The sequence below is a fragment of the Charadrius vociferus genome, unplaced genomic scaffold (genome assembly GCF_000708025.1).
Source record: "Charadrius vociferus isolate BGI_N301 unplaced genomic scaffold, ASM70802v2 scaffold276, whole genome shotgun sequence".
Taxonomy (NCBI): domain Eukaryota; kingdom Metazoa; phylum Chordata; class Aves; order Charadriiformes; family Charadriidae; genus Charadrius; species Charadrius vociferus.
In genome coordinates, this window is record NW_009649075.1 from 3,130,198 (window position 1) to 3,143,279 (window position 13,082).

Here is a 13,082-nt window from a genome sequence, read left to right on the forward strand (position 1 = left end):
TCCCTCCTTTAGCACTCCTTTCCAGTTCCCTTCAATGCCAAAGTTCTGTGTCAGATTGCATTTTCTATAGAAGAATGGCTTTTCATTTTGCTTTAAGACACTCACTCTTTCAATCTGAGCTCCGCATGTCTCAAGATCATTTTGAATTTTAATCCTATCCTTTTAAATCTTTTAATTCTTTTTTTCTAATGCCTGAAATGCTTTTCCTCTACGATCTTCTTCATTCCTAGTGAAAATATGAATATATAAAATCCAGCAACAGTTGCTACTTAATTTTTCCACTAAATTCCTCAAGATCATTATAGCCAGCTGCATACCCATTTTGTAATGGTTACAAAGAAAGTGCATATTCCCCATTTTTAAAACTTCAGTGGGATTCTGGGAATGAAGGGGTGTGTTCCTGGCTCCCTACCTAGTCAGTTAAACATTTTTTTTGCTAAAAATGACAGGGAGAAAGGGAAGATCAAAGTTTTGTGCTGAAGATGCTTAACAGTGCAGTGCATTGAGACCTCAATACGAGCAAGTTCTTGAATGAAGCTGCAGTTTTGTATGCTGAACCTATAAATATACCCTTTTCATTCAAGATTAAAGAAGAATCTGGGTAAATCAAGAGCATCCCCAGATATAGGATGCAGTGCTTTGCCATGAAATGCAAAAAGGTTACAAAACTTTCACAGAATCATAGAATCGTCAAGAGAATCGTCTAGATTGGAAGGAACCTTTGAGATCATCGAGTCCAACCATCAACCTAACGCTGCCAAGTCCACCACTAAACCATGTCCCTCAGCACCACATCTACACATATTTTAAATACCTCCAGGGGTCATGACTTCACCACTTCCCTGGGCAGCCTGTCCAATGCCTGACAACCCTTTCTGGGTAGAATTTTTTCCTAATATCCAATCTAAACCTCCCCTGGTGCAGCTTGAGGCCACTTCCTCTTGTCCTATCAGTGGTTACTTGGGAGAAGAGACCGACCCCCACCTCACTACAACCTCCTTTCAGGTAGTTGTAGAGAGCGATAAGGTCTTCCCTCAGCCTCCTTTTCTCCAGGCTGAACAACCCCAATTCCCTCAGCTGCTCCTCATAAGACTTGTTCTCCAAACCCCTCACCAGCTTTGCAGCCCTTCTCTGGACACACTCCAGCACCTCAATGTCTTTCTTGTAGTGAGGGGCCCAAAACTGAGCACAGTGCTTGAGGTGTGGCCTCATCAGTGCTCAGTACAGGGGGACTATCACTGCCCTAGTCCTGCTCACCACACTATTCCTTACGCAAGCCAGGATGCTATTGGCTTTCTTGGCCACCTGGGCACACTACTGGCTCATGAACTTTGCCTGTAAACTGCTACAAAGTCATTTACTGTAAGAGAAATGAGCCAAGAAGGTCTCAGTCTGTCTTGACTTTCTTTCCTTTAGCAAACACCATATAGAAAGAAGTGCAAATTGACCCTATTGGAGTTGCTCCCTAAAATGGTCACATGCAATTTTAAATATTCTGTTTCCCCTTGCTCTACTTTTGTCACCCTGTAGCTCTTTTCCACCCTACAAGGTAAAAAGAAAATTGAACCACAAAGGCCACAAGCTCACAACAAAAACCCCATGGCTCTAAGCCTTTCTTTTCCCACTTTTTAAATTTTGATCTTTCTTGTGGCTCTTCTCACATCACACATTCCCTGGGACACCATTGCTACCTTTGCATTTTCACAGGTTCACTTCCTTTTCCCAGGATATTTTACTGCTGTTGTCAGCCATTTGATATATCACATGATCTTCTAAGACAAAAGCCTCCAGAGTATATGATCTACAAGTAGAAGCAGCAGCAATGCGGTGATCCATGCTTAGCCTGATGGATCAAAATACTCCAGGACAACAGGGTTTTATTCCATATATTATTATGAGGACTCATGCAGTTGCACATGAAACATAAGTGTAACGATGCCTCTGAGTTACACATGTAATGATTATTGTGTAAGCAAAGGAAAACATTGCTTAGAGAAATGGCTGGCTGCAGTTCTAACTCGCTTTGCACAGGTATTTACCTAATTTAAAAAGAGAATGGGAGTCATTATGCATTAAACTCTCCCAGGACATGGTGAACACATTTTTCCTGAATAACTGTATGTAGATAGCTCTGAAAAATTGGACTTGGAGTGCCTGTAGCAAAAGATACATTCATCATAAGAGGACTACCAAAATGCTATATTTAAACTTATCTAAGACTCTGGGAAAGTGGGAGTCTTATTAATGCAATTGTATTTGCAAACACAATCTAGTTACAGAATAACGGAAAGAATATGGATTACTCATCCCCAGAGAGAGAATAATTTTCTCCAGAGGGTAATGAAGAAATGATCTACATTCAGGAGATTATTTTTCTAAGTTAGCTACACTCTAAAAAAAGTAAGATTAGTATTTAATACTGTACTAATTGAGAGGAAAAACACTTTTTAACGTATCAGACATGGGTAATATGTTTTCTACAGACCCACATTGTAATAAAGATTTAATTAATGTCTATTTGTTTGCAGAAGTGTTCCTATCATTTATTTTAATGACATCCATCATGGTAATACCATCTGCTATTCACAGGGACGTTATTTATATTTCTATTATGATTCCATTTAAATGTAGAATTATCAAATAATTTGTTATCAGATGCTAAAAATGATTTATTTCCTCTTAATTTGTTTGAAATGAAACCTGTTCAAGGTCTGATAATCTCCACCTGTTTCAGACTCTGGATTTGACTGATTTAAGGGCTAAAAGGCAAAGAAATTAATTATTTCCATTTCTCCTACCTAATATACAGAGAATACCTTCATCAATACAGGTACCACTGCAATAGGAATTCGGAATTGCAACAAAAATCTCTCCACACCTTCCTGCCTAGAGACGTTCATCATTTCAGGCTGGCTACTGAGGCTCCCCCATGCCTCAGAGGTGTATTTAGACTCCTAAAATCATAACAGAAGAAGACAGCATGTAAAACTGGAAGCTACATGAGATGCACCTTTAAAAATACATGACAGAACTATAGGAATTGGATAACTCAGTCTTCTATAGCACTTGTACATATTTTCAAGAATATGACACATCATTTTCTTCTGCGAGGTAAATAATATAACTATGCAGACATTTCTATGGTGATGATACGAAAGGTTTTCAAAATAAAATGTGTCACAGGAAGCATTTCTAACCACAGGAGCTACTTGGACTGCCCGTGCAGCGTGAGACTTGCTCAGCATCGAAGCAATACGAATTCAAAGGCAGTGTTAACAACAAAGAGCATATGACACAAGAAACTCCCTTGAGCTATGAGGAGGAAGACATGACATCCAGGATCTCATTTCTACTTCTAATGTTGTAATTTTTTATTTACTTTTCACTGGAACAGATTCTTGCATAATGCAGAGTGTATAGCTATCCTAATGCAGTTATTAGAACTGGTCAACACATCCGTCTGCTTACACAGGTATGGCTATCTGTGTGTGCGCACGCCAGCCCTTTCTTTTGAATAAAGTGGAGAGGCACAGCTATTTTTTGATATGGAAGACTTCTTTGCATCGTACAAAAAAAAACCATCTTGGAAATCTTGAACATAAACAAATTTAGTCACGTGTAATTATCACCTCTCAAATAGCAAGCCTAGAATAGTTCACAGTTCATTTATTTCTTTTTAAAAAACACATAACAAAACAGCAAGGGAGAAGAAAATACGAACTCTGGCAGACAGAGCATTGCATGCATCATTGTGAAGATGCTAGACTGTGTGGAATAATGACAACTGGGTAGTCCTTAGCGGCTCTGGATTTGTCACAATCTCACTCATCTGGAGAATCTGCTTGAAATTTCCTCCTGGCTTACTTTGTCTTTTACAGCTTGGATTGTGCTCATTTCATCCAAAACAAAGACTATTCCCCCAGGCAAAGACTGTGCTCAGAGGCAGGACTGTAAACTGTGGCTGTTTGTTCCTCTGTAAGTGTCCTAGATAGAGAAAAACATTTCTTCCTCCGTATTGTAGTTTAATCCTACAGTGACAGGGAACAACATTTTTGCTTTCTATTTTATTCTTTAGTTCTTTTGCAAATGGGTGTTAAGATGTGAGGTTTAAAGACAGTTAGACCTGCAAAAAAATCCCAGATGCATTGTTTATTTTCTCTACAATTTCTACGTAAATCAGTATGATTTTTTTCTTGACTGTGTTACAGGATCTTTCACAAGAGCCTGAACTTCAAGCTTGCTGTGATCATAGCTGATTGGAGCTCAATCAGATACTGAGCCTGTATTTGCATTAACGAAACAATGGACTGGAGGTTATAAATCCTATTGGGAGTTTGGTTTTACCACTTTAAGTAGTGCCCTGTGATAATCTTTTTTAACAGCTTGGAGCTTGGTTATATCTTCGTGGCCTGGAGGATAGAAAAAGCGAGCTCAGACCGTTTTGAAAATGCCTGTATGGATTTTTCTTGCATCATCTACTTTTCTGTTTGAATGACATTTTTCAATATTGTCATTTTAGATGATAACTGAACAGTCTCTTCTGCTTTTTTGTTTCCTGTACGAAATATTTCAAGGTGGTGGTTTTTTTTTTTTTTTAAAAAAGCTGCAAGAAAAATTATATTAATAGCAGATTTTTAGTGTTGCCCGACTCTCAATCAAAGTAGATTTCCTTAGGGAGTGGGAGGTTACCCCTATGATAAAAATTTGCGTGACTTAGGAGTAAATAGGAGCTGGGACTGACAGCTTAAAAGTCAGGGGAAGAAAGAAGCAGCATGTTGCTGTAAAGGACACCAGAGTTTGTTCCAACAAATCTCTGTGACTGACGCCCAGGGAGGGAGAAGATGTGGGGAGAGATGAGCTCTTCCCAAAGACTTAAAACCCCATGAGGACTACAGCAGTCATGGCAATTGTGAATTAAATCCAGACATGGAGAGGTTTGCTCTAGCCCATTGATTTCCACACAGATTTTCTCCATCTGAACAGGGTACCCAAGTTAGTGGGAAAGTGCAGGAAGGGTGAAACATGGCCCAGGCAGAGGAGGAGGAAGCCCAGGAGGGAGCAGCAGCAGAGGGAGCCCGAGGGCGGAGGAGGAGGAGGGCAGGAGGTGCTGCAGGCCCGGAGCAGGGATCCCCTGCAGCCCTGCAGAGACCCCGCTGGAGCAGAGAGCCAGCCTGCAGCCCGGGGAGGGCCCCAGGCCGCAGCGGGGGGATCTTTCCTGCAGGAGCTGCGGCCGTGGAGAGCCCCGGCGGGAGCAGGTTGTCCCTGAAGGACTGCAGCCCGGGGCAGGGCCCGCGCTGGAGCAGGGAGAGGTGTGAGGAGGGAGGAGCGGCCCAGAGGGGCTGCCATGGGCTGACCGCAGCCCCCATCCCACCCCTGCATCACTTGGCAGGGAGGAGGAGGTAGAGGAGCTGGGAATGTAGGAGTAGGGTTGAGATTGGTAAAAAGACAGGGAGAGGAGTCAGTGACAGAGTGTGAATGGCTGAGCCTCAGAAAAAGGAGTTGGTGGAGGGAAAGTGTTTTAGTTTTTGTTTCTCAGCATCTTACTCTACTTTTAAATAAATTAATTTTCTCCAGATCAAGTCTGTTTTGGCCGTGATGGTAACTGGTAAGTGATCTCCCTGTCTACATGTTGATCCAAGATCTTTTTTGTCTTCTTTTCTCCCCCTGTCCTGTTGAGTCGGGGGAGTGAGAGGGAGGCTGGGTGGGATCTGGCAGCTGGCTCAGGTCAACCCACAACACCCAGGTCCACCTTCAGGTGTGCATTCTCTAACCAAACCTCAGTGATGCTGGAAGGCCTGTGGTTTTCCTGCATCCCTAACTGCAAGTTCAGCTGTGATATCTCCTAATTTTTACTGATAAAATTATCTGTATATTGCTGTATTTGGTTTAATAAGGCTGCAATCTCTCTCTCTTGTCACAAGTGCTTCCTGTTCTGCCTCTAACTGTTCCTTTAGCACTTGATCAGAGCTGCCTTCTGTAGGTACGCCATGCCTTGTATCATCCAATTTAAACTGTAGAGCAGACATCTGAATCAGGTTATTGTACTGTTGCTGTTGTAATCTTTCTTCATTTTGTTTTAATTCTGTTTCCACCTTCTTAATTTTTTGTAGTTGTTGTTCCAACTAGCTTACAGTCTGCGAGACTGTTCTCCAGTTCTTGTATCTGTGCCACCGGTTTCTCAATTTCTGTGTCACAAGCTGTAAATTCTTGATGGTTTTGCTCCTTTTCTAATAAAAACTTACTGTATTCATCCATCTTCTATTTTATTTCTGCTTGCAAAACCTCTACCTCATATTCTGTAAGCATTCCAGAAATCTTTGATGTTACTGTAAGTTTTAACTGTTCTTCCAGTTCCTTAATTTCTTACATCCCATTGATTTTTCTTTCCTATATCTTACTTATCCATCAATTGCCACTGGCTTTCAAGCTTTTTTTCAAGAACTGGAATTTGCTTGTTTAGATATATGGGCTCCAATAATTACTTAGCCAAGTCCTGATTACTATGCAGTTCTTCTACATCTCAGTTTTTCATTTGAGAGGGAAAGCTTGACTGGTCCTTTCCTGCCTGACAGCGAAGCTCTAATTTCTCCTTTGTTAAAAATTCCACTTCAAGTCCTAAAAAGTATTTATAACAGGAGCCAAGGGGTTGCATTATTCCTTTCACAGTTTTGTGGTGTATCACTTTCTTTTTATTGTCTTACAGAATTGTACAGGATATGTGAAACTTGCCAAAAAATAGTGCTCTCTTTGTACAAAAATGGAGCACTTTTTGCTCCACATTCAAATCATGAAACACTGAAAAGTGTCCACATTTCCTAGCTGTTGTTTGAGTGTTTGTTTCTGATTCTGTACAGAGATCTTTAGTCCTTTAGAATAGGGAATGCTGCCTTTCTTTAGTTCTATTTCTATTTTTGTTACATGTATGACCAGTCATGTCTTAATCTGTGTTTACATCTCCTAGGAGTTACCCTCATAAATAAGGCTGTGTCTCTGAATTAAGAACCTCGTTTTGAAAAGAGCTGAACCACTGCAACCCCATTCTCTTTAACAGGAAAAAAATCGAGTTGCAATAAATTCTAGGAATCAGGCTCCAATAGAGAACAGGATGAAATTCCTTTCTCAAACCCACCTGTGACATCTTAGGAAATGCCTGCCAGAGTTCAAGGAGTGTCTGGACAATGCTTTTAGTCATATGATTTAGTTTTAGGTAGTCCTGTGAGGAACAGGGAGTTGGACTTGATGACCCTTACAGGTTCCTTCCAACTTGAGATATTCTCTGATTCTGTGATTTGAATGCAAGAAAATACACCCCCCCAAAAAAAAATACCCAACAAGAACAAATAAAATTTTATTTCAGCAGAAACCACTGAACTGGTGTCTTTGCACTTATGAGAGAAATTTCTGTTTTCTGACAGGTATCTTAAGAATTCAGCTGGACCTAGACAGAAACACTGAATTCTTAGAATTTGTGATGGATGGCTGTTTTGAATTCCTCTTCACTCATACCAATCTGCCATCACTGGGCTCAGTTTTATGCAGCTCTGCAATGCCCATGGGAAGTGCGCTGTGTGCTATTGCCAGATGCTTCAACCTTGCAACTGCTGATGCACCTGAGCAGAGTGGAGACCTGTGTTGGGTCACTGATGTGAAGCAGGGACTGTAACACCAAATTGCTCTTGGGAGAAGAGGTGGCAGTGAGTGTGAATTCCCTTTGGGCTCCTGTAAATGTCAGGCCTTGGTGGGAGGCACTTTCCAATAGCAGTATGGTGACGTGGCTCTTCTCCTTTCCCTGTTCTACCAGCCCACTAGCAATGACTGAAACTAAGTCCAGTGATGGCAGATCAGTACCAGAGCAATGGTTGGTTGGGGTCATGGACCAGGGCACCATCCTGAAATCGCAAGAGATACAAGCATAGCCATGGAACAAAGCAAGTCTTACGCTGAGACCATGCAACTTGACCTATCTGCATGACTTTCTTCCATCATAGGAAGTGTTCAACTTGTATGAGACTGCTAGATGCTTGAACTGACCAATTTAGTGACAGCAGAATTTAGTGATCTGCTGGATGGACTAAATGTCATAACTTGTCCTGGGATCATGATTCACTCTGGGTCAGATCACTTTGTTCGTGTACCCAAACTTCCTTCTTTGAGAAACTAGTTCAGGGTCAATGGCTAGAAGATACTAAAGTTTTGTATTCATCTGGGATTAGACAATTGCCAGGCTGTGAATGGTGTGAAAATCTTTTGTTGGTCTGCTGGGTTAGACATAGTCATTTTGCCCCTAATCAGTTTGTATCTCTGTTTCAAGGTCACTTTGACTTTCAATCTTCTGGGAGGTTCTGAGACTCAGAATATGAAACTATTTGCATACGTTTTAAAGCAGCAGCCTTTGAGAAGCCATTTCCTGGGTATCATTTTCTGTTGTCTCCTGTTTCCAGGAGTGAGATCCAAAACTTAACAAAATTTAATATTAATAACCACTTCTCCAAACCCCATTATACATTTCAGACTATAAACATTACAAAAACACTTTAGAACTCTCATGAGACACCGTATTTGTTTTATTCTAGTAAAAAAAGATGTAATATAAAAGTTTGAATGAAGAAAGAAAAAGAATGACCTTCAGAAAAATATATGCTTTTATACCTATAAAATGACTGCTATTGAGTGCCTCTTGTTTGCACCCAGAACAGTTAAGGGTTACTTAACTCTCTGAGATTATCACAGTGTAAGATTTTTCAGGTGCTTCACTTAGAAGAGCACAAAATCTCTCGATCTCTAGCTGCTCGTGTAACAAGAGCAGTGAAAAAGGCTACTACTTGACTGTGAGACTAAATTAAGCTATGTTTTCAAGGTTTCTTCTTGCCTTTGAGAAAAGGATAGAAGTGCTCATGTCCTTATTGGGGTCCTAATTTTTCTGCCCTTTCCTTTCCCGGTCTCTCTTTCCAGCAATAAAGCATGCTTCTTTAATTTTACTTTCCTGTTCATCATTCTACTGCCTACTCCTCTTCACCCCTACATTACTATACTGTCTGAAAGGGACGTAAAGGGCAAACTGCTTTAAGAGTATGGATATGGGACTAAATAAAAGGCAGTATTGCTACCTTGGTGAGCATAAAAGGGCAAGAGCCCCTGAGGTGAGCATAAAAGGAGATGTAGAGTGTGCTGGTTGGTGGAATTGTCAGAGAGCTGCAGGGATGCAAGGGCTGTAGCTTTTATGGCCTGTAGGACTGCAAGTTTCTGCAGAGAAGAGATAATCTGATGAAAAGCTATGAGAAGCTAGAAACATAAAAATGATCAAGGTTGTGGCTTACCTGGATCCAAACGAAAACCTTGCCTCAAAGCATCAAGTGCCAAGTGTAGGCTCTGATTGACTAATGCACTGAAATATGGAAGGTCTTCTATTAACGCTAGTGCTCATATGCCAAAAGTTTTTTTGTATCTTCTCTACGTCATACCCAGAGCACTCAGCTCTTGAGAGCTTCCAGCCCTAAATCCTGGACTTAGAATATATTTATCTGTGTTTGATCCTGGGACATGCTGAGCACCTTCAGAAGATGCTGAGAACCCTTGTATACTGTTTGCTTGGGTGAGAATGAATCATACCGAGTACCTCTCAGGTCTGCAGAACTGGACAGCATTAATTGTTAAAACAGGGTTTTCTCTCAGAATAAAACATCAAAAAAGAGGGCTGCAATACATTTAGAATTGAACAATTTCCTCTTATTGAATGCACAACTTCCTTTGTTACGCTTCCTTGTGTCTGCAGGCTACAGCCTCCTTGTCGGTGAGAAGTTTGCTTTCAGTAGACCCACTATGCCTTCTAGCTAGAGACAAGGGCTATATTACTTAATGTAGCACAAGGAGGGTACAGATTGCCCTCCTCTTTCCTTATTAATTTTAGACCTAACTTAATCAAAAGTTAAAGAGCTTCAGAACAAATATGGGGTGAGAATCGTAGAAACTCGATGCACTTGCAGTGCAAAAGGCCAACTGTATCCCAGGCTGCATCAAAAGAAACATGTCCAGCAGGTCAAGGGAGGTGATTCTGCCCCTCTTTTCCGCTTTTGTGTGACCCCACCTGGAGTACTGCATCCAGCTATGGAGCTCTCAGCACAGGAGAGACATGGACCTCTTGGAGCGGGTCCAGAGGAGGGCCACAAAGATGATCAGAGGGCTGGAGCACCTCTCCTATGAGGAGAGGCTGAGACAGTTGGGGCTGTTCAGCCTGGAGAAGAGAAGGCTCTGGGGAGACCTTATAGCAGCCTTCCAATACCTGAAGGGGACCTGCAGAAGAGCCAGGGAAGGACTTTTTACAAGGGCATGTAGTGATAGGATGAGGGGGAATGGCTTTAAACTGGAAGAAGGTAGATTTAGATTAGATATTAGGAAGAAATTTTTCACTTTGAGGTGGTGAGGCACTGGGACAGGTTGCCCAGAGAAGTTGTGGATGCCCCATCCCTGGAAGTGGTCAAGGCCAGGTTGGACGGGGCTTTGATCAACCTGGTCTAGTGGAAGGTGTTCCTGCCCATGGCAGGAGGGTTGGAACTCGATGATCTTTAACGTCCCTTCCAACCTAAACCATGATTCTATGATGAATGTCTGTGGAGTCTGGATCAGAGTGCCACGGTCGTGTTTGACTAACCTGGTGTCGTGCCCTGGCACAGCAACCATGGGCACTGGAGGAAGCTGCCAGACAGACCTTTCACCTTGTTCGATGTCTGTGTTAGACTGAGCATTGAGGGCTGAGGAAAGCCGCCTTCTTACTGCTGCCCGTGGCATGCAAAGTGAGCTTTCCTGAGCTGTCCGAGGTGTTCCTCCTAGTGCCAAAAAGGTGGGAAGGAAATGCTGATGGTGGGAATGGTGATGACTGTTGTGAACAACCGCCTACTGGTAGCTCCTGTGGCACACACTCTCATTCCTTTTTTCTGGGGCTGTTCTATACCCTGCCAGGAGCCTGTGTTAGAGCTTGGTCAGAGAGGCTTCTTGAAATAGAATTTCATTCAGAAAATCTCTGAATTGGTGTTTAAAGAAGTGTGTGCGTTCTCAGGAAACATCACACAAATGATATAAGCTTGCAATTTAGTTTCAAAGTTTACATTTGAGTTTTATAGTTTTTTTGATCACTTCAGTATGCAACAGAATGATTTTCAATTTTTTAATTTAATAGTACATTTCAGATAATTAATAGAGTTTTATGATAATCCACCTTGTAGTCTTTTCTGAGTCAGTTTACTTCCAGCTCCTGTAACAATGGAATTAGAGATCAAAATGTCCTTGTTTGTATGTGATTCTTTGTGGCATAGTGGAAAACTCTTTGGTTGCAAAATGAAATATTACGCCCTTGTATGTAAAGAAAAATATTTTTGTAATTGCAAAGCTTGTGTATCTGTGGTGGGTTAACCTTGGCTAAGGGCCAAACTCCCACCCAACTGTTCAGTCAGTCCTCATCAAAAGGACAGGGGGAGAAAATAGGATAAAAAAGCTCATGGGTTGAGATAAGGACAGGGAGATCACGTACCAGTTACCCTCACGGGCAAAACAGACTCAATTAGGGGAAAATTAATTTAATTTCTTGCCGTTTAAATACATTTTAGTAGTAAGAAACAAAGACAAATGTTAAAACACCACCTCCTGCCCACCCTTTTCCTAGGCCTTTGATTGAGCCTGAGGGAAAGGAGGAGCAAGAATGAATGGTGTCTCCTTTCCCATCCACTTTCCTCATTCCCCCTTTCCCCCCTCCCCTCCCGCCCCCTCTCCCTACCCCGGGGGGCGCAGGGGTGGGATAGGGGCTGCGGTCAGTCCACAACAGCCCCTCTGGGCCGCTCCTCCCTCCTCACACCTCTCCCTGCTCCAGCGCGGGCCCTGCCCCGGGCTGCAGTCCTTCAGGGACAACCTGCTCCCGCCGGGGCTCTCCACGGCCGCAGCTCCTGCAGGAAAGATCCCCCCGCTGCGGCCTGGGGCCCTCCCCGGGCTGCAGGCTGGCTCTCTGCGCCAGCGGGGTCTCTGCAGCGCCTGGGCACAGGCGCCCGATACATAATGTTAAATTCATCTCGTGTTTAGAAAACAGCAATAAGGAGGTTTGTACTACTACTGGATTATAATTATTTCGGCTGGGACCGGCTGTGTCCGGCACGGGGCAGCCCCGAGCCCTCCGCACACAGGCCGCCCCGCAGCCCCATGCTGACATCTGGGCACAGACCCCTCATGTATCAGAAAAGTGATATGTATTTTCCCAGTCATCATTGTCTACATCTGCCATGAGTGCTGTGATGTTACAGTTTGGAGGGTGCTCATGGAAACAAAATTCGTTGACCAACTGCTTCTATGCCGATGTTTGCGAACCACTGACACTGACTGTTCTTTAGCATAAAGGGATCAAACGGCTTGTCTGAAACATTTTGTGGTCACCTTGTAGGGCTTCCTCATGCACTTGGGTATTGCACACTCTACTTGCTTATATAGCACTGAGATCATTTTTCTGATATTCTCCATAGTCTAATTTATCTGTCAGTCTTCAATATTACGTGTAAAATTATCCTTTTCCCATGTGCTACTGTTTGAACAGCCAAAGAACCCACCAATATATTTATATAGAAAATAGACAGTAAAGGAACTGGGGATGAATTCATACAGTGCGCAGCTGTTTGACTAATGCACTTCGTAAATCTGTGAAATGTTATTTACTCTGTTAGGTGTGTAACCTAAAGCGTTATCACCACAAGGAAAGAAAATTCTCCCTTATTTGATGTAAAGTTACAGAATTTTTTATGGCTACACCTCTGATTTATTTCACTGAAGGCAAAGGAGAAATAAACCGTGATCTGGTTGCCTCCTTTGCCCAGGCTTTCTCCCTATACCTTCAGATAAGTATTGCTTTTCACTTTTTCAGCATGAAGCTAACTGGATGAGAGGCTTCCCTCCCCCCAAAGTTTCAGCCCCCAATATGTGTATAGGAAGTAATAGTGTGTTTGGCTGATTACTGATTACAGTGTTTTTCTGGGAATCAGCACAGATGACCACAGATGTTTAGATGTTTCCCCTGTGCTGCATAAACTTCTGGAATACGTAGCAGGCAG